The sequence below is a fragment of the Rutidosis leptorrhynchoides genome, chromosome 11 (genome assembly GCF_046630445.1).
Source record: "Rutidosis leptorrhynchoides isolate AG116_Rl617_1_P2 chromosome 11, CSIRO_AGI_Rlap_v1, whole genome shotgun sequence".
Lineage (NCBI taxonomy): Eukaryota > Viridiplantae > Streptophyta > Magnoliopsida > Asterales > Asteraceae > Rutidosis > Rutidosis leptorrhynchoides.
Genome location: NC_092343.1, coordinates 275888093 through 275910158, shown reverse-complemented (window position 1 = coordinate 275910158; position 22066 = coordinate 275888093).

Sequence of the window (22066 nt, the reverse complement as noted above, 5' to 3'; positions counted from 1 at the left end):
ATGTGATACAAACATATTTTACTACGTGTAATAACTTACTTTAATAATACCTATCATATTATCTTTATGATATTAAATGAACCCTATAAATTTTATTACTTAAATATATATAAAAGTATATTTTATTATATAAATTTAATATAAAATTTTATTTATTAATAAATAGATTATATTATTTACTCTAATAAATCTTTTAAAAATATTTAAAAATATAAAATGACGATATTTAAACTATATATTAATCATGTATAGATTTTTGGAAATTATTTTGAGTCAAATTTACTTTTGTTGACTTTTGCATATTAGTCTCGAGCATTAGGATTGTGGTACACTATGACTTGACCTAATTTGTTAGACAAATATTGACCAACACATAAATATATATAATTAATTTAGGTTCGTGAATCCGAGGCCAACCTTGCACTTGTTCAATGACGTTATATGTATTTTTACTACGAAATACAGTATGGTGAGTTTCATTTGATCCCCTTTTACTCTTTACATTTTTTGGGGCTGAGAATACATGCAAATGTTTTATTAACTGTTTTACAATAAATATATGCGTGAGTTTCATTTGCTCCCTTTTTAAATGCTTTTGCAATATATATTTTTGGGACTGAGAATACATGCGTTATTTTTATAACTGTTTTACGAAATAGACACAAGTAATCAAAACTACATTATATGGTTGAATTATCGAAATCGAATATGCCCCTTTTTATTAAGTCTGGTAATCTAAGAATTAGGGAACAGACACCCTAATTGACGCGAACTCTAAAGATAGATCTATTGGGCCTAACAAACCCCATCCAAAGTACCGGATGCTTTAGTACTTCGAAATTTATATCATGTCCGAAGGAGGATCCCGGAATGAAAGGGGATATTCTTATATGTATCTAGTTAATGTCGGTTACCAGGTGTTCACCATATGAATGATTATTTTTGTCTCTATGCATGGGACGTATATTTATGAGAACTGGAAATGAAATTCTTGTGGTCTATTAAAATGATGGAAATAAATGATTATGATAAACTAATGAACTCACCAACCTTTTGGTTGACACTTTAAAGCATGTTTATTCTCAGGTGTTAAAGAAATCTTCCGCTGTGCATTTGCTCATTTTAAAGATATTACTTGGAGTCTTTCATAGCATATTTCGAAGAACGTTGCATTCGAGTCATTGAGTTCATTAAAGATTATTATTAAATCAATTTATAGTTGGATAGTGGATATTATGAAATGGTATGCATGCCTGTCAATTTTTTATGTAAAGAAAGATTGTCTTTTAAAAACGAATGCAATGTTTGTAAAATGTATCATATAGAGGTAAAATACCTCGCAATGTAATCAACTATTGTGAATCGTTTATAATGTATATGAACGGGTCCTTTCAGCTTTGATGCGTCACAATAAATCACAAAATCATCATTCCCTTTAGGCAATGACAATATAGGTGCCGTAGTTAACTTTTTCTTCAATAACTGAAACGCTTTCTCTTGTTCATCATTCCATTCAAATTTCTTCCCTTTATGCGTTAATGCAGTCAAGGGTTTTGCTATTCTGGAAAAGTCTTGGATGAACCTTCTGTAGTAACCAGCTAGTCCTAAAAACTGGCGTATGTGTTTCGGAGTTTTCGGGGTTTCCCACTTTTCAACAGTTTCTATCTTTGCCGGATCCACCTTAATACCTTCTTTGTTCACTATGTGACCGAGGAATTGAACTTCTTCCAACCAAAATGCGCACTTTGAAAACTTAGCGTACAATTCTTCCTTCCTCAATACTTCAAACACCTTTCTCAAATGTTCACCGTGTTCTTGGTCATTCTTTGAGTAAATAAGTATGTCATCAATGAAAACAATGACAAACTTATCAAGGTATGGTCCACACACTCGGTTCATAAGGTCCATGAACACAGCTGGTGCATTAGTTAAACCAAACGGCATGACCATAAACTCGTAATGACCGTAACGTGTTCTGAAAGCAGTCTTTGGAATATCATCTTCTTTCACCCGCATTTGATGATACCCGGAACGTAAGTCAATCTTTGAATAAACAGACGAGCCTTGTAGTTGATAAAATAAGTCATCGATTCTCGGTAGTGGGTAGCGGTTCTTGATGGTAAGTTTGTTCAACTCTCGGTAGTCGATACACAACCTGAATGTACCATCTTTCTTCTTGACAAACAAAACAGGAGCTCCCCACGGTGATGTGCTTGGTCGAATGAAACCACGCTCTAAAAGTTCTTGTAATTGGCTTTGCAGTTCTTTCATCTCGCTGGGTGCGAGTCTGTAAGGAGCACGAGCTATTGGTGCAGCTCCTGGTACAAGATCTATTTGAAATTCAACGGATCGATGTGGGGGTAATCCCGGTAATTCTTTCGGAAATACATCGGGAAATTCTTTTGCAATGGGAACATCATTGATGCTCTTTTCTTCAGTTTGTACTTTCTCGACATGTGCTAGAACAGCATAGCAACATTTTATTATTAGTTTTTGTGCCTTCAAATTACTAATAAGATGTAGCTTCGTGTTTCCCTTTTCTCCGTACACCATTAAGGGTTTTCCTTTTTCTCGTATAATGCGAATTACATTTTTGTAACAAACGATCTCTGCTTTCACTTCTTTCAACCAGTCCATACCGATTATCACATCAAAACTCCCTAACTCTACTGGTATCAAATCAATCTTAAATGTTTCACTAACCAGTTTAATTTCTCGATTCCGACATATATTATCTGCTGAAATTAATTTACCATTTGCTAATTCGAGTAAAAATTTACTATCCAAAGGCGTCAATGGACAACTTAATTTAGCACAAAAATCTCTACTCATATAGCTTCTATCCGTACCCGAATCAAATAAAACGTAAGCAGATTTATTGTCAATAAGAAACGTACCCGTAACAAACTCCGGGTCTTCCTGTGCCTCTGCCGCATTAATATTGAAAACTCTTCCGCGGCCTTGTCCATTCGTGTTCTCCTGGTTCGGGCAATTTCTAATAATGTGGCCCGGTTTTCCACATTTATAACAAACTACATTGGCATAACTTGCTCCGACACTACTTGCTCCGCCATTACTCGTTCCGACACCATTTGTTCCTTTCGTTCTATTAACCCCTGGTCCGTAGACCTCACACTTCGCCGCGCTATGACCATTTCTTTTACACTTGTTGCAAAATTTGGTGCAGAACCCCGAGTGATACTTTTCACACCTTTGGCATAGCTGCTTCTGATTGTTGTTGTTGTTGCGGTTATTATTGTTGTTGGGATGATTGTTGTAGTTGCTGTTGTTGTTGTTGTTGTTGTTGTTGTTGGGCCGTTTGTTGTAGTTGCGATTGATGTTGCGATTGTTGGGATAATTGTTGCGATTATTGTTGTAATTACTGTTGTTGTTGTATTGGTGATTCTTATCACCGTTTTCCTCCCACTTTCTTTTGACTTGCTTCACATTGGCCTCTTCAGCAGTCTGTTCTTTAATTCTTTCTTCAATCTGGTTCACTAGTTTGTGAGCCATTCTACATGCCTGTTGTATGGAGGCGGGCTCGTGTGAACTTATATCTTCTTGGATTCTTTCCGGTAATCCTTTCACAAACGCGTCGATCTTCTCTTCCTCATCTTCGAATGCTCCAGGACACAATAGGCACAATTCTGTGAATCGTCTTTCGTACGTGGTAATATCAAATCCTTGGGTTCGTAACCCTCTAAGTTCTGTCATGAGCTTATTGACCTCGGTTCTAGGACGGTACTTCTCATTCATCAAGTGCTTGAATGCTGACCACGGTAGTGCGTACGCATCGTCTTGTCCCACTTGCTCTAGATAGGTATTCCACTATGTTAATGCAGAACCTGTGAAGGTATGCGTAGCGTACTTCACTTTGTCCTCTTCAGTACACTTACTTATGGCAAACACCGATTCGACCTTCTCGGTCCACCGTTTCAATCCGATCGGTCCTTCGGTTCCATCAAATTCCAAAGGTTTGCAGGCAGTGAATTCTTTGTAGGTGCATCCTACATGATTTCCTGTACTGCTAGATCCAAGGTTATTGTTGGTATGTAGCGCAGCCTGTACTGCGGCTATGTTTGAAGCTAGAAAAGTACGGAATTCCTCTTCATTCATATTCACGGTGTGTCGAGTAGTCGGTGCCATTTCCTTCAAAATAGTCAAATGGAATAAGTTAATCATACAGAATATTAAGAGTAGTTAATAGTATTTCGTAGCATAATATGAACTCATTTATAAAAGCTTTTCCTTCATATTAGCGTTTTATAAGTTTAAATTCGGGTAGTACCTACCCGTTAAGTTCATACTTAGTAGCTAATATACAATTCAACTACTACAATTCTATATGAAAAACTGATTATAATAATATTTCGCGTTCAAACTTTTACACAATATTTTACAAACTTACAATACCGCTTATTTTACATATAGCATGAAATATAACACACAATAAATTTGATACAAGATGGTTGTGAAGATAATTCTAGCAAGTACACAAGTCGTTCAGCAAAGGCAATAAAGACACGTAATTCATACGTCCAGAAACAAGTCATGCATTCTGGTTTTACTAGGATTACTTCCCATCCTTGGTCTTGTGGAACATAACCGTTATGGCCGTTGATAAGACAGCGTGTTGTAACGTCGTCAAAGGGACGAGGGTTACGTAATGTCCAACAGTCCCGTAACAATCTAAAAACCTCATTTCTTACCCCAATTACCGACTCCGTCACTTGTGGGAACGTTTTGTTTAATAGTTGTAGCCCGATGTTCTTGTTCTCACTTTGGTGAGAAGCGAACATTACTAATCCGTAAGCATAACATGCTTCTTTATGTTGCATGTTAGCCGCTTTTTCTAAATCACGAAGTCCAATATTCGGATATATTGAGTCAAAATAATTTCTTAACCCATTGCGTAAAATAGCATTTGGGTTCCCCGCAATATATGCGTCAAAGTAAACACATCGTAACTTATGGATTTCCCAATGTGATATCCCCCATCTTTCGAACGAAATCCTTTTATAAACCAAGGCATTCTTGGAACGTTCTTCGAATGTCTTACAAACTGATCTCGCCTTAAATAGTTGTGCCGAAGAATTCTGACCGACTCTAGACAAGATTTCATCAATCATGTCTCCGGGTAGGTCTCTTAAAATATTGGGTTGTCTATCCATTTTGTGTTTTTATACTGTAAAATAGACAAGAGTTAGATTCATAAAAAAAATACTTATTAATACAAGCAATTTTTACATATATCATAAAGCATAAGCACACTATATTACATATATTACACCACACGAATACAACTATCTTATTCCGACTCGCTTGTTTCTTCTTCTTCGGTTTTGGTTCGTTTTTCCAAGTTTCTAGGGATATATGATGTTCCCCTAATACGAGCCGTTGTTTTCCACATTGGTTTAGAAAAACCTGGTGGTTTAGAGGTTCCCGGGTCATTGTTACAACTTAAGGTCTTCGGGGGTTGACGATACATATAAAGTTCATCGGGGTTGGAATTAGATTTCTCTATTTTTATGTCCTTTCCCTTATTATTTTCTTTTGCTTTTTTAAATTCAGTTGGGGTAATTTCTATAACATCATCGGAATTCTCGTCGGAATCCGATTCATCGGATAATTGGTAATCCTCCCAATATTTTCCTTCCTTGGAGGAAACACCATTGACCATAATTAACCTTGTTCGGTTGGTTGAGGATTTTCTTTTACTTAACCGTTTTATTATTTCCCCCACCGGTTCTATTTCTTCATCCGGTTCCGATTCTTCTTCCGGTTCCGATTCTTCTTCCGGTTCCGACTCTTCTTCCGGTTCCTCTTCGGGAACTTGTGAATCAGTCCACGAATCATTCCAATTTACATTTGACTCTTCATTATTATTAGGTGAGTCAATGGGACTTATTCTAGAGGTAGATATCTATCACATAATATCAAACGCGTTAAGAGCTTAATATATCACATAATATTCACATGTTAAAAATATATAGTTTCCAACAAAATTTGTTAAGCAATCATTTTTCAAGTAAACACGGTCGAAGTCCAGACTCACTAATGCATCCTAACAAACTCGTTAAGACACACTAATGCAAAATTCTGGTTCTCTAAGACCAACGCTCGGATACCAACTGAAATGTCCCGTTCTTATTGATTAAAAACGTTCCATATTAATTGATTTCGTTGCGAGGTTTTGACCTCTATATGAGACGTTTTTCAAAGACTGCATTCATTTTTAAAACAAACCATAACCTTTATTTCATAGATAAAGGTTTTAAAAAGCTTTACGTAGATTATCAAATAATGATAATCTAAAATATCCTGTTTACACACGACCATTACATAATGGTTTACAATACAAATATGTTACAACAAAATAAGTTTCTTGAATGCAGTTTTTACACAATATCATACAAGCATGGACTCTAAATCTCGTCCTTATTTAAGTATGCGACAGTGGAAGCTCTTAATAATCACCTGAGAATAAACATGCTTAAAACGTCAACAAAAATGTTGGTGAGTTATAGGTTTAACCTATATATATCAAATCATAATAATAGACCACAAGATTTCATATTTCAATACACATCCCATACATAGATATAAAAATCATTCATATGGTGAACACCTGGTAACCGACATTAACAAGATGCATATATAAGAATATCCCCATCATTCCGGGACACCCTTCGGATATGATATAAATTTCGAAGTACTAAAGCATCCGGTACTTTGGATGGGGTTTGTTAGGCCCAATAGATCTATCTTTAGGATTTGCGTCAATTAGGGTGTCTGTTCCCTAATTCTTAGATTACCAGACTTAATAAAAAGGGGCATATTCGATTTCGATAATTCAACCATAGAATGTAGTTTCACGTACTTGTGTCTATTTTGTAAATCATTTATAAAACCTGCATGTATTCTCATCCCAAAAATATTAGATTTTAAAAGTGGGACTATAACTCACTTTCACAGATTTTTACTTCGTCGGGAAGTAAGACTTGGCCACTGGTTGATTCACGAACCTATAACAATATATACATATATATCAAAGTATGTTCAAAATATATTTACAACACTTTTAATATATTTTGATGTTTTAAGTTTATTAAGTCAGCTGTCCTCGTTAGTAACCTACAACTAGTTATCCACAGTTAGATGTATAGAAATAAATCGATAAATATTATCTTGAATCAATCCACGACCCAGTGTATACGTATCTCAGTATTGATCACAACTCAAACTATATATATTTTGGAATCAACCTCAACCCTGTATAGCTAACTCCAACATTTACATATAGAGTGTCTATGGTTGTTCCGAAATATATATAGATGTGTCGACATGATAGGTCGAAACATTGTATACGTGTCTATGGTATCTCAAGATTACATAATATACAATACAAGTTGATTAAGTTATGGTTGGAATAGATTTGTTACCAATTTTCACGTAGCTAAAATGAGAAAAATTATCCAATCTTGTTTTACCCATAACTTCTTCATTTTAAATCCGTTTTGAGTGAATCAAATTGCTATGGTTTCATATTGAACTCTATTTTATGAATCTCAACAGAAAAAGTATAGGTTTATTGGGAAAAATAAGTTACAAGTCGTTTTTGTAAAGGTAGTCATTTCAGTCGAAAGAACGACGTCTAGATGACCATTTTAGAAAACATACTTCCACTTTGAGTTTAACCATAATTTTTGGATATAGTTTCATGTTCATAATAAAAATCATTTTCACAGAATAACAACTTTTAAATCAAAGTTTATCATAGTTTTTAATTAACTAACCCAAAACAGCCTGTGGTGTTACTACGACGGCGTAAATCCGGTTTTACGGTGTTTTTCGTGTTTCCAGGTTTTAAATCATTAAGTTAGCATATCAAATAGATATAGAACATGTGTTTAGTTGATTTTAAAAGTCAAGTTAGAAGGATTAACTTTTGTTTGCGAACAAGTTTAGATTTAACTAAACTATGTTCTAGTGATTACAAGTTTAAACCTTCGAATAAGATAGCTTTATATGTATGAATCGAATGATGTTATGAACATCATGTGACGATCGCTCCAAATCCATATGGAGGAACACGTCATTCATCGATTTCATTGCGAGGTATTTGACCTCTATATGATACGTTTTGTAAACATTGCATTCTGTTGAAAAGGCACACCATCAATGAATATTTAAATCAAAGGTTCTCGACATCTGATGATTTCTATATATAGACAATCACCGTAAATAATAGTTTACAATAGTAATTCTATTGACAATGCAGTCAAAATAAGATACATGGTGATGATTTTGTGAATGCAACGTTTTCTTGAATAAAGCATGCAAGACTCCATGCACATAGCTTGTATAACATGTAAGCAAACAGCGGAAGACTTCTAGGGAACTTGAGAATAAACATGCTAACAAGTGTCAACACAAAAGTTGGTGAGTTCATAGTTTTAGTGTTTCGCATAATCTGTATATAAAAGTGGATCACAAGATTTCAGTTGTTTCATCCAGAAACGTTTATCAAAATATTCTACAAAATTGAGCACCCTGGTAACTAAACTTAACGTATATATAATTTGTACCCTTTGTATAATCATCTTAATAATACACGCAAACCAACGTGTACGCTTCTCAAATAGCATACGTCCGTTAAAAGGCTAGTGCTCTAGCTCGGACGGGGATATCAAGCCCTATGGATCCATATACTACTACTCGCGCCCACCAGTTCTTATAACCGGCAGTTACTAGTTACCAAAGCTAAGGGATTTTCGGTTCAAACTCGATGTAGAATTTAGTGTGTACTTGTATCCATTTTTAAAATAAAGTGCATGTATTCTCAGCCCAAAAATATAGATTGCAAAAGCAATTAAAAAGGGAGCAAATGAAACTCACCTTAGCTGCAAATAAGGTCATTCATCAAAAAGTGACCGTAACTTGGAATGCAAGATTAACCGTAGATCTCAACCTAGAGAACATATGTTGGTCAATACATGTCTAACAAACTAGGTTAGGTCATAGTGTATCACAATCCTAATGCTCGAGATCGACATACAAAAGTTATCCAAAGTCGTTTCAAAAAGTCAATTTTGACAATAGTTCAACAAAACGAGACGTACCTTATATAAGGATTCATTTACTCGGTTGGTAATATTCAAAAATTCAAATTATCAATCTTACAAACAAGTTTTTTAAATATTAATTGCAGATTCAAAAGCAATTTCAATTAACGTCAATCATAATTCAGTTGATCATATCTTTTAATCCGTTCTTCGAAACTATTCGATATCTAAATGAAAAGTTATTGATTTTTCGCTAGCTTTCCAAAAACATGTATATCATATACCTTTTACCAGTAATATATGTATTTAATTCATGATTCATTATAAACTGTTTAGCGATAAAATTTAGCATACAAGCATGTATAAATATATATACTCGAGCACTAGACATGGATACACAATTAATATATAAAAGATAAAAATATAAGTGCTTACGTATCAATATTGAGATTCAATATTGTAGAAAAGTACGTAGACACAACGGAGATGATAAACACTAGGTTTGATTCATATATATACCCCCGAACATTACCCATAACCTCCTTGGCAATAACCCATAATTTCCTTAGCTCTAGCTTGCTCGCAAACCATTTTTGAAATCGTTTATACATAACCTCGTCGTAGTATTTTATGTATAATACTAATAATTATTATACTACTGATAATAATAATAATAATAAGATTAATAATAATATTAATCTTAATAATAATAATAATAATAATAATAATAATAATAATAATAATAATAATAATAATAATAATAATAATAATAATAAATATAAATATAAGAGTGTGAGAGAGAGATGGATGGAATGCATAAAAAAAAAAGAAACGATCGAGCTTTTATACATGTTTGCTGAATCTGATGCCCATGCAATCGCATGGGCTTTCAGTGCAAATGCCATGCGATCGCATGGCCTGTCTGGACAGCTCACTTTCGTTTGTTTTCTTGCTTGTCGACATATTATTTAATTATATATATAATATATTTAATTTATATAATTAATTATATATTATATTAAATTCACATGCATAGTTGACTTGTACTTTTTGTTCCGATAAGTCGTACATCATCACTCGACTTATGTCTCGGTTCCGGTTTTTCGAACGTCCTTTCGTACGCTGAGAAAACTTGTACATTACGTTTCGCGACTCGTACCTTTGTCAAAATATAGTCTTAAATTGTCCATAAACTATACCACTTGAGATATAACTTATACTTTTGAGTGTTTTGGTCATTTACTTCTATAAATCATCTTCTCGTTATTTGTTAATATATATATAATAACAATTTGTTTTATGACCAAGTTAATATTATATTTTATCGTATTGTTAAATATATATTTTCAATATTAATAAACACGTTTTAAAATACATATCGCAAGTTTATTCATATCTAATTCCAACAGTTAATATTCCTTATTATTGTATGTGTCCAAATTACGTTATTTAAACAAACACTTTAATATTTATTTCGAATATCGTTAAAAATGAACAATTTCTTAAATCAACGTGGACCTCACAACAGAGACTCGTAATAATATTATAATCCTTAAGGGATTCAATAAATATCTTTTAATCAATCGTTTTGCATAATCTTTTATCTACGTAGTTAAATATATCGATCAGGTAATCAAATCAATAAATTTTAATTCACAGTATCATATACTCAACACTTTGTTACGTTTTCAAGTTATAGTATATGTATCTATTTACATATAATTGTTCACGAATCGTTGAGAACAATCGAAGGGTAATTGAATAGTTCAAAATTTTGAGATTCAACTTCATAGACTTTGCTTATCGTGTCGGAAATGTTAATCATACAAAGATTAAGTTTAAATTTGGTCAGAAATTTCCGGGTCATCACAGTACCTACCCGTTAAATAAATTTCGTCCCGAAATTTGAGTGAGGTCGTCATGGCTAACAATAAAAATGTTTTAATGACGAATATGAGTTGATAATAGAGTTTTATCTATGTTTGAATAATATGGATAAAATAATCCAATTACTCGAAGCGTATGAGAGAAGTTATCGTAATCAAGTGAAATGGAGAATAGAGATGCGTCTTATCTCTTGATGTAGTAACGATTGATTTCCGGATTTTAAGGAATAGAAAATCTTCATAATTTAAATAAGATTTGATTTTTTGGAATTTGCGGAAATTAGGATTTTCTTTGATTAAATGCGTAACCTGCCTCTATTGCTGCGTCCGTATTTTGCTATAAATTGACCTCTTACGTTTCATTTATTTTCAACACTCCTATAATCTTCTTTATTATTTCATACATCCCAATAGATTGTGAAAATGCTTAATCCAGTTCTGATTCTTGATATTTTTCTGGCTATCGTATCCTTCATTCTTCTTTTTCATCTGCCACCAGAGGAAGTTATTTTCTTCTACTATTACCTTGGGGTTATAGTGTTTTTCATTCTTCCGTGTCTTTATATTGCTATACGCATTGATATACACGGTTTGTAATTTCGGGGTTGTTATCGGGCTTTATATTCTCCATTATATTTCGGAGCTTCATGCTTTCGTTTTCTCTTCCCGACCTTAAGTCAAGCGGATAATGGTCCAGAATTCGTAGGTATGAAGTTTCAGATGAACATAACTAATGTTCTAAGAAAGAAATGGTAATAGCACAATCTGACTTGTCAAATTACCAGAATACCTCGAAAAAGACCGAATCATTAAGAAAATATTTTCTTGATATTTTTAGAGATTATATAGAATGAAAGATTTATGTAACATGGTTCATGATGAGGGTATGATATGTGAACCTTTATCACGTTCCATTAGAAACTCAGCATGACTTACTGTAATATAATCACGTTGATCAAGTGTCATTATATTATATTAACTCATGCTTCAATTCCCAACATTACTTCAAAACATTTATATTTTAAACTTGAAAGTTTCAGAATTTAGAAACTAAAATAGTTTCTTTTATGGTGTAACACAGATATCGTAAAGAGAAAATTGATTTTCGATAAGAATGATTATGAAATTATCGCCAGAAATATGGAGGATATTTATAATGAAAGATACGATGATATCTTAGAATTTCTAATATCAGAGGATGATGAAGAATATTGTCCGCAAGGGTTTAGATTCGGAAGCAAGGTATTCGTTAATGGCTTTAGCAGATACTGAATCATTTGGATTCTTTGAAGACAGGTTTCGTCCTTGTGATTTATCCACAACCTCTTTCATACTTTGCTCAATCCATTTTCCAGTTCCAAACTTTCTCTTTTTCTCAGCTTTACCACCATACTATTCTTTATCATCAAACTTTTGACTGTTAAGGTCGTTTACAGTTTTTGCTGCTTCATCAACATTTTTCCAAAATTCGAAGAACTAGTTTCGTAGTTTGGGGTGTTTTTTTTGGAAACTTCACATTCGAAGTATGTAAGTCCAGGAGGTAGACGTTATATGTACACATATAACTGTTGGCGTAGATGTGCTACAAGATTTCAAAATACTGATTGCTAATTCCCGATAGTTGGTATGGCAATTGCCGTTACAAGATGTGGATGAGTACATGATACGGTTTCAATGAGTATAAGGATTTTTCGGAAGGTCAAAGATCAATGAAGTTGTTGGTAAATTTACTGCTAATGTGGTGGAACATGAAAGGTTCCCCAGTAACGAAAACGTATATGCCAAAATTACAAGTCTGAAAGGTCGTCGTTGACTGGTTGAATGGTTGATAATACTGGATACTTTGAAAAGGAATTGCAAGGTTATTTTCGGTAAAAACAATGCTAAAGGATCTTGCATAGTTTTGAAGTCAAAGTATAGCTTTGAAAGATGTAGAGATCTAAGAATGATGTCACCGGTTCAGAGTTATGGCTTGGATTCTGATCCGTCGATATCAGAATATGTGATTGAATTTGTATGAAATGATTGTGTATCATTGTGAAGATAGTGAGTATAGTTAATGATTTTTGAATCAAAATTGAAGAATGTACAGTGTAACATATTAATTGTGAACTTAAATATTTCTCGAGTAGTACCTACCCGTTAAAGATTTCACAATTAATACTTTGTACAAAAGAATTTTTTTTTATTACCGTCTTTATGAAAATATATGTATGTATATTTTTTTTAAAATCTAATACAGATTTAATGAGTTAATATCATATTAAGCTCATTTGATTTTCGACATTGACTTAGAAATGATTAATCTCTAAAACATTAAAGATTACATAATCTTTACGGAGTATTTCGCTAATGTAATCGATACTCCATTATTTATTCTTATTTCTAGGTGAAGGATGTTGATGCTTGTGGAATCTTTGTGAACCTTACAAGGCACAGATGATGTTTTCTGAAAAGTTTCAAGTATATCGAAATTGAAAATGTAAAATCAATTATGTAATTGTTTAATACACTTGGTTTATTATGAAATGGAATTCATTGGGTTGAAACAGAGATTGTAGTTAACAATGGTTAAGTTGTTAAGGAAGGATGTACATCATTGCATATTAGTAATATGAACTAACCGAGTAGTACCTACCAGTTAAGATTCACACGTAATAGCTTAGTACGAAAAGATTTATTTTGATTTCAAAATTCATATATATTAAATATACATAAAATTTCTTCAGGGAAAAATGAGTTAATACTTCATCGGTTATTGTTGCTGGTATTTCTTGGTAACTATGGTGCGTATGACGTTGATGCTCGTGGAACAGATTGTGAAGTTGAGGTTTGCGATGCGGATGTTGTTGGTGGTGGTAATGGTACTGTTGGTGTTGTTGTCGGTGGTACTGTTGATGCCAGTGATGCTGCTGGTGCTTGTAACCTTTGCACCATATTCTCCAAAGCCACTACCCGAGCGCGAAGCTCGTTGACTTCTTCTACTACACCGGGATGATTGGCGGTTCGGACGAGCAGATGAATAAGATCCAGAATTTGAGATAGTATATTATCGTGACGAGATACTCTGGAAATGAGAGAGAAAATGGTGTCTCGAACAGGTTCGCCGGTAAGTGCTTCAGGTTCTTCACCAAGAGGGCAATGTGGTGGATGGAAGGGATCGCCTTCCTCTTGTCTCCAATAATTAAGTAAGCTACGAACCCATCCCCAATTCATCCAGAATAGATGATGGCTAATTGGTTGATCCATTCCAGTTACACTGTCCTCGGAATTCAGGTGAATATCCATATCGGAATAGCTGTCAGAGTTTAAGGAATTTGAACTAGATACGGGATCCATCTTGTAAAATTAGGGATATGATTTTTGATATGAATTAGATTATAGAATTTAGTTTGGTATTCTTCAATACATAATTTACATATGTATATATAATACCAAATTCCATAAATCACGGAGAAATTTTCGGAAGATGTCAAGAAAAGTTTACAGTAACAAATACGCTAAGATATGAATTTTGTTTATCTACTATTCATGCAATCAATGCAGTAAAACGTGTCAAGACTAGGAATGATAAGTAGGTAATTTCCGACAAGAAATGATAAGCAAAACTTCTAACATGAAGACACGGTCGAAGTCCAGACTTACTAATGCATCCTAGCAACTATCAGTTAGACACACTCATGCAAGACCTGGTTCACTAGGACCAACGCTCTGATACCAACTGTGATGATCGCTCCAAATCCATATGGAGGAACACGTCATTCATCGATTTCATTGCGAGGTATTTGACCTCTATATGATACGTTTTGTAAACATTGCATTCTTTTGAAAAGGCACACCATCAATGAATATTTAAATCAAAGGTTCTCGACATCTGATGATTTCTATATATAGACAATCACCGTAAATAATAGTTTACAATACTAATTCCGTTGACAATGCAGTCAAAATAAGATACATGGTGATGATTTTGTGAATGCAATGTTTTCTTGAATAAAGCATGCAAGACTCCATGCACATAGCTTGTATAACATGTAAGCAAACAGCGGAAGACTTCTAGGGAACCTGAGAATAAACATGCTAACAAGTGTCAACACAAAAGTTGGTGAGTTCATAGTTTTAGTGTTTCGCATAATCTGTATAGAAAAGTGGATCACAAGATTTCAGTTGTTTCATCCAGAAACGTTTATCAAAATTTTCTACAAAATTGAGCACCCTGGTAACTAAACTTAACGTATATATAATTTGTACCCTTTGTATAATCATCTTAATAATACACGCAAACCAACGTGTACGCTTCTCAAATAGCATACGTCCGTTAAAAGGCTAGTGCTCTAGCTCGGACGGGGATATCAAGCCCTATGGATCCATATACTACTACTCGCGCCCACCAGTTCTTATAACCGGCAGTTACTAGTTACCAAAGCTAAGGGATTTTCGGTTCAAACTCGATGTAGAATTTAGTGTGTACTTGTATCCATTTTTAAAATAAAGTGCATGTATTCTTAGCCCAAAAATATAGATTGCAAAAGCAATTAAAAAGGGAGCAAATGAAACTCACCTTAGCTGCAAATAAGGTCATTCATCAAAAAGTGACCGTAACTTGGAATGCAAGATTAACCGTAGATCTCAACCTAGAGAACATATGTTGGTCAATACATGTCTAACAAACTAGGTTAGGTCATAGTGTATCACAATCCTAATGCTCGAGATCGATATACAAAAGTTATCCAAAGTCGTTTCAAAAAGTCAATTTTGACAATAGTTCAACAAAACGAGACGTACCTTATATAAGGATTCATTTACTCGGTTGGTAATATTCAAAAATTCAAATTATCAATCTTACAAACAAGTTTTTTAAATATTAATTGCAGATTCAAAAGCAATTTCAATTAACGTCAATCATAATTCAGTTGATCATATCTTTTAATCCGTTCTTCGAAACTATTCGATATCTAAATGAAAAGTTATTGATTTTTCGCTAGCTTTCCAAAAACATGTATATCATATACCTTTTACCAGTAATATATTTATTTAATTCATGATTCATTATAAACTGTTTAGCGATAAAATTTAGCATACAAACATGTATAAATATATATACTCGAGCACTGGACATGGATACACAATTAATATATAAAAGATAAAAATATAAGTGCTTACGTATCAATATTGAGATTCAATATTGTAGAAAAGTACGTAGACACAACGGAGATGATAAACACTAGGTTTGATTCATATATATACCCCCGAACATTACCCATAACCTCCTTGGCAATAACCCATAATTTCCTTAGCTCTAGCTTGCTCGTAAACCATTTTTGAAATCGTTTATACATAACCTCGTCGTAGTATTTTATGTATAATACTAATAATTATTATACTACTGATAATAATAATAATAATAAGATTAATAATAATATTAATCTTAATAATAATAATAATAATAATAATAATAATAATAATAATAATAATAATAATAATAATAATAAATATAAATATAAGAGTGTGAGAGAGAGATGGATGGAATGCATCAAAAAAACAGAAACGATCGAGCTTTTATACATGTTTGCTGAATCTGATGCCCATGCAATCGCATGGGCTTTCAGTGCAAATGCCATGCGATCGCATGGCCTGTCTAGACAGCTCACTTTCGTTTGTTTTCTTGCTTGTCGACATATTATTTAATTATATATATAATATATTTAATTTATATAATTAATTATATATTATATTAAATTCACATGCATAGTTGACTTGTACTTTTTGTTCCGATAAGTCGTACATCATCACTCGACTTATGTCTCGGTTCCGATTTTTTGAACGTCCTTTCGTACGCTGAGAAAACTTGTACATTACGTTTCGCGACTCGTACCTTTGTCAAAATATAGTCTTAAATTGTCCATAAACTATACCACTCGAGATATAACTTATACTTTTGAGTGTTTTGGTCATTTACTTCTATAAATCATCTTCTCGTTATTTGTTAATATATATATAATAACAATTCGTTTTATGACCAAGTTAATATTATATTTTATCGTATTGTTAAATATATATTTTCAATATTAATAAACACGTTTTAAAATAAATATCGCAAGTTTATTCATATCTAATTCCAACAGTTAATATTCCTTATTATTGTATGTGTCCAAATTAAGTTATTTAAACAAACACTTTAATATTTATTTCGAATATCGTTAAAAATGAACGATTTCTTAAATCAACGTGGACCTCACAACAGAGACTCGTAATAATATTATAATCCTTAAGGGATTCAATAAATATCTTTTAATCAATCGTTTTGCATAATCTTTTATCTCCGTAGTTAAATATATCGATCAGGTAATCAAATCAATAAATTTTAATTCACAGTATCATATACTCAACACTTTGTTACGTTTTCAAGTTATAGTATATGTATCTATTTACATATAATTGTTCACGAATCGTTGAGAACAATCGAAGGGTAATTGAATAGTTCAAAATTTTGAGATTCAACTTCATAGACTTTGCTTATCGTGTCGGAAATGTTAATCATACAAAGATTAAGTTTAAATTTGGTCAGAAATTTCCGGGTCATCACTCATCATTACTACCTTAAGTTCCTTGGATAAACCTACTGAAAAAGAGAAAAATGGATCTAGCTTCAACGGATCCTTGGATGGCTCGAAGTTCTTGAAGCAGAATCATGACACGAAAACAAGTTCAAGTAAGATCATCACTTGAAATAAGATTGTTATAGTTATAGAAATTGAACCAAAGTCTGAATATGATTCTTACCTTGTATTAGAATGATAACCTACTGTAAGAAACAAAGATTTCTTGAGGTTGGATGATCACCTTACAAGATTGGAAGTGAGCTAGCAAACTTGAAAGTATTCTTGATTTTATGTAACTAGAACTTGTAGAATATATGAAGAACACTTAGAACTTGAAGATAGAACTTGAGAGAGATCAATTAGATGAAGAAAATTGAAGAATGAAAGTGTTTGTAGGTGTTTTTGGTCGTTGGTGTATGGATTAGATATAAAGGATATGTAATTTTGTTTTCATGTAAATAAGTCATGAATGATTACTCATATTTTTGTAATTTTATGAGATATTTCATGCTAGTTGCCAAATGATGGTTCCCACATGTGTTAGGTGACTCACATGGGCTGCTAAGAGCTGATCATTGGAGTGTATATACCAATAGTACATACATCTAAAAGCTGTGTATTGTACGAGTACGAATACGGGTGCATACGAGTAGAATTATTGATGAAACTGAACGAGGATGTAATTGTAAGCATTTTTGTTAAGTAGAAGTATTTTGATAAGTGTATTGAAGTCTTTCAAAAGTGTATAAATACATATTAAAACACTGAAGGTATTTCGTATGCCCGAGAGACATATTAAATCAATGTGGCTAATATGTTATGATCCAAGTCGGGTCATACCCAATAACAAACTTACCGACACCTTAAACGTATTTAATATTGACGATTGGCTCGTTAAATAAATACGCGACACTTGAACTTTAGAAAATCGGTTTTCTAAAATATAATCACTTGAGATAAATTATTTGGATAATTTATATACATTATGAATTTAATTATTTATAGGTTTAAATAATTATATTGTGTTATATTTTGTAAATGGTTTATAAAATATGCAAGTAACTTACAAAATATTTGGCATTTTGTAACAAGCTTTTATAAAACAAAAATACAAGTTTTATAAAATAAAACTAAACCCACCACACATGGTGGACGGTTTTGGGGAGTCTCCAAGGTCCTCCCATGCTTGTTTCCTTGTTACTTGTGTTGGCACAAGTTCATATATGCATGGGTCATTCAAATACCAAAGTATTCTTTGACTAAAGCCTAGAAAACAAGTGAAAAACACTCTCTTCTTCTTGATACAGCATTCTGGCCGAATGTTTTAGGTAAAAAGGAGTGTGCTTGAGTTTGTTTGAAAGCTTATCTTCAAGTGTTAACAAATCCTAACTATAGTATTAGGTGTTGGGCAAAGTTTGGGGTGTTATCTCTTGAGGTTTCATGCTTTTGAAGCTTGCATTCTCATCATCTTTCTAGTTGCTGCTGTCCAGTTTTTCAAGTGCAAATAAAAGAGTATTGAGCTTGGTTAATTAGTTAGTTAAGTGTCTAAATTTTAACTAACTTAAAGGGTGGTGTTGGTGTATCAAAGGATTGGGTTTTACACACTTGTTCATCATATTCATCATCACTTATTAACCTCCTAACTTGGAGAAGGTATATCCTCTTTACTAGCTCTTTTACTTTGTAAGCATACTTTCTAGACTTGATATGGTTTTGGAATTCATGTTTAAAAGGTTAAACTTCATATTAATTAGTTTATAAATATGCTTCCGCTTAATCTTGAAATCGGGTTTTGACATATATGTTCATGAAACTTGTTTATATGATGAATTCCAACAATGGTATCTAGAGCCGAGGTCATAGAAATATGCTTCTTGTATTTGGCTTGAAAACCCATTTAGATTACAATCTAGTATCATGCATGAAACTAGAATGTAAAATTTTTGGGTTTTGGGTGGGATATATTTTGGCCGAATTTTGGGGTTCCAAAAAGGGGTTTGGAACTTCAAGTTTGGTCATGTTTTGTTGTTAGTTGTTGTTCACAATCAAGCCTTGGCCTTGTGGTTGCATGTGTGTATGTTTGGTTAATTTATTCATTCTTATGGTTTGTAATATTTTTTCATTCATTTGGTTTGTAATAATCTTGTAATTTGGCAATGTAATTTATTTTATTTCGGTATGTAAAATAGATTAGGTTGTAATTTCTTTTTCCTAGAAAAAATGTATTAGGTTGTATATTTTTTGTAAAAAGAAATGAAGATTCAAGATGAATGAAGAACACAAGATGGAGCATATAGATGCAAGAGTTAGTGGGAGATTTGAAATCTCTTACTTTGTGTTTTAACCCTTACCGGTAACACTTGTTTTCGGCTAAACAAGTGTTCACCACTTTGGCTTGATTGTGAACATTGTTGTTATGCATGCTTGTATGATTATTGTGTTTGTATGTTTGGATGATACAAGTAAAATCACATGTTAACAACTTGCAAAATGACATTATAATTGGTTATATTAGAAACAACATAAGGACTTAATAAATGGTTATTAAGAACAACAAAAGGATAACATATAAAATGGTTTATACAAGTCTATTGGATATGAAACTTGACATGAAAAATGGATTTTCAAATGGACCACACACTAAATGCATGTTAGTGTATGGAAATTGTGTTTTCTTATACTAGAATAAAGAAAACTTTAAAAATCCCTTTAATACTAAAACAAGGCAAACAAGTTAAACGCCATACTTTTGTGTGACACTTAGGCATATTAGGGAACTCATGATGGGATAAAGGTCACCTAACCATTATGAGCAAACTAATATGATTAAGGTAAATTTCGCATACAAGTGGGATAAAGGTCACCTAACCGCTTGTTTGTTAAATTTACAAGTTTACACAAGTAGGATGACTTGATTTGGGAATCATGAACTTAGGGTCACCGAAGCATGAGGAACAAATAGGCGTTGATGGGATAAATATGCCATGCAAAAGGATTGCATGATCCCATAATTTAGAAGTTGCAAAAGGATTGCAATTGTCATTATGACTACCTAGCTAAATCAAATAACGGGATAAAGGTCACCTAACCGAAATTTGATTTACCGTTGGATTCTAATATTTAATATGTCAATTAAAATATAAAAGGGTATTGTTTATTAAATTTAAAATCAATACTTAAATGAACTTTGTTAAATTTTGTAGATGGCCGCTAATAACATCAACAACACGCAAAATGCACCAATTAACTTACACAACCTATCATTAAGGTCTCTCCTCGAGAAAGACAAACTCAACCATACGAACTTTATGGATTGGTTCCGCAATCTTAGGATTGTCCTCAAACTCGAGGATAAGGCGTATGTGTTGGAGGACCCCATTCCCGATCAACCCGACGAGGATGATACGGAAGGCATGGCTTATTGGGATAAGTATTGCACCGATTCGGTGCAAGTCGCTTGCCTAATGCTTGGGACTATGATACCCAAACTCCAAAAGGATTTCGAGCATCATACTGCATACGACATGATCACGCAATTGAAGGAGATGTTCCTTCAACAAGCACGTGTCGAGCGCTTCAAGACCGTTCGAGCGCTTCATGCATGTCGTATGGACGACTCCCAATCCGTTTCATCTTATGTCCTTAAGATGAAAAGCCTCATTGATCGCGCAAACCGTCTTAATCTCAACATATCCAATGAGCTAGCCACGGATCTTATCCTAAACTCCTTGTTAAAGAGGTTTGACCAATTTGTAATTAATTACAATATGAATGGGATGGATAAGACCATTGGCGAACTTCATGGCATGCTTAGGACGGCGAAAACTAGCATGGGTAGGAGGGCTTCACCCGTGCTAATGATCAATGATGGTGGGTCCAAAGGTAACAACACCTCTAAGCCAAAGGCGGCTAAGAGGAAAGGACCCGCCCATCAAGGCAAGGGAAAGGGGAGGATGGTTACCCCAACCAAAAACAAGAACAAGAAGCAAAAGGTTGTCGGACAAGCAAACCCCAAGGAAGACCCGTGCTTCGGTTGCGGTGAAATGGGTCACTAGAAACGCAACTGCCCGGTCTACCTTAAGGAGTTGAAGGAAAAGAGGGATGCGGGGCAAACCTCAGGTAATATATATATGGTATATATAGAGCTTAGTATTACTTCTTCTAATACATGGGTATTAGACACTGGATGTGGAACTCACATTTGCAATTCTTTGCAGGGGTTCAAAAGAAGTAGCAAGCAAACGGGAACATCAAGTCTCTTTATGGGTAATGGAGCCAAAGTGCAAGTGAAGGCTCAAGGAGACTTTGTATTAAAGCTTCCAAGTGGTTTGGAACTTATTTTGAACAATGTTTTGTATGCACCGGATTTATGTCGAAACATTATTTCAGTTTCCCGTTTAAAACAATGTGGTTTTTATCTTAATTTTGTTAATGATAATATCCACGTTTATTTAGATAATGTATTCTATTTTAAGGCCTCGCCTTCAAATGGAATTTATGAATTGATTCATGA